Genomic DNA, 1,705 nt, shown 5'->3' with positions numbered 1-1,705 from the left:
GTCAGCCAAGTTCTTCTATACCCAAGTCTCTAACGAGGTTGAGGGCTCTGTGTGGTCAGCCAAGTTCTTCTATACCCAAGTCTCTAACGAGCTCTGTGCACTGGGTTCAGTCATGGAGGAGCAGAAAAAGGCCTTCCTAAAACTGTTCCCACAAAGTTGTCACCATACAATTGTCCACAATGTCTTGTCTGCTGAAGCATTAAGATTTCACTTCACTAGAAATAAGGTGCCAGGGCCGACCCCTGAAATCCCCACAGCATCACCTCTCCTCCACCAACCTCTAAAGACATCCCACAGCATCACCTCTCCTCCACCAATCTCTATAGACATCCCACAGCATCACCTCTCCTCCACCAATCTCTATAGACATCCCACAGCATCACCTCTCCTCCACCAATCTCTATAGACATCCCACAGCATCACCTCTCCTCCACCAACCTCTAAAGACATCCCACAGCATCACCTCTCCTCCACCAACCTCTAAAGACATCCCACAGCATCACCTCTCCTCCACCAACCTCTAAAGACATCCCACAGCATCACCTCTCCTCCACCAATCTCTATAGACATCCCACAGCATCACCTCTCCTCCACCAACCTCTAAAGACATCCCACAGCATCACCTCTCCTCCACCAACCTGTACAGCTGGCACAATGCCGTCAGGCAGGTAACGTTCTCCTGGCATTCACCACACTCGTCCGCAGACCCCAAAATAGAGAAGTGTGATTGGTCACTGCACAGGAGATGTCTCCATTGCTCCAGACTCCAGTGGCCATGTGCTTTACACCCTCCATCCCACGCCTGGCATTATGCTTGGTGATGGAAGACTGCATGGCTAGAGGCTGGCTGTTATACACCTGTGGTAATGGTAGACTGCATGGCTAGAGACTGGATGTTATACACTGTGGTAATGGTAGACTGCATGGCTAGAGGCTGGATGTTATACACTGTGGTAATGGTAGACTGCATGGCTAGAGGCTGGATGTTATACACTGTGGTAATGGTAGACTGCATGGCTAGAGGCTGGATGTTATACACTGTGGTAATGGTAGACTGCATGGCTAGAGGCTGGATGTTATACACTGTGGTAATGGTAGACTGCATGACTAGAGGCTGGATGTTATACACTGTGGTAATGGCAGACTGCATGGCTAGAGACTGGATGTTATACACTGTGGTAATGGTAGACTGCATGGCTAGAGGCTGGATGTTATACACTGTGGTAATGGTAGACTGCATGGCTAGAGGCTGGATGTTATACACTGTGGTAATGGTAGACTGCATGGCTAGAGGCTGGATGTTATACACTGTGGTAATGGTAGACTGCATGGCTAGAGGCTGGATGTTATACACTGTGGTAATGGCAGACTGCATGGCTAGAGGCTGGATGTTATACACTGTGGTAATGGTAGACTGCATGGCTAGAGGCTGGTTGTTATATACTGTGGTAATGGTAGACTGCATGGCTAGAGGCTGGATGTTATACACTGTGGTAATGGTAGACTGCATGGCTAGAGGCTGGATGTTATACACTGTGGTAATGGTAGACTGCATGGCTAGAGGCTGGATATTATACACTGTGGTAATGGTAGACTGCATGGCTAGAGGCTGGATGTTATACACTGTGGTAATGGTAGACTGCATGGCTAGAGGCTGGATGTTATACACTGTGGTAATGGTAGACTGCATGGCTAGAGGCTGGAT

The sequence above is a fragment of the Bufo gargarizans genome, chromosome 6 (assembly GCF_014858855.1).
Source record: "Bufo gargarizans isolate SCDJY-AF-19 chromosome 6, ASM1485885v1, whole genome shotgun sequence".
In the NCBI taxonomy this organism is placed as follows: Eukaryota; Metazoa; Chordata; class Amphibia; order Anura; family Bufonidae; genus Bufo; species Bufo gargarizans.
The sequence above is the reverse complement of the archived record's forward strand: the minus strand, read 5'-3'. Positions refer to the sequence as shown.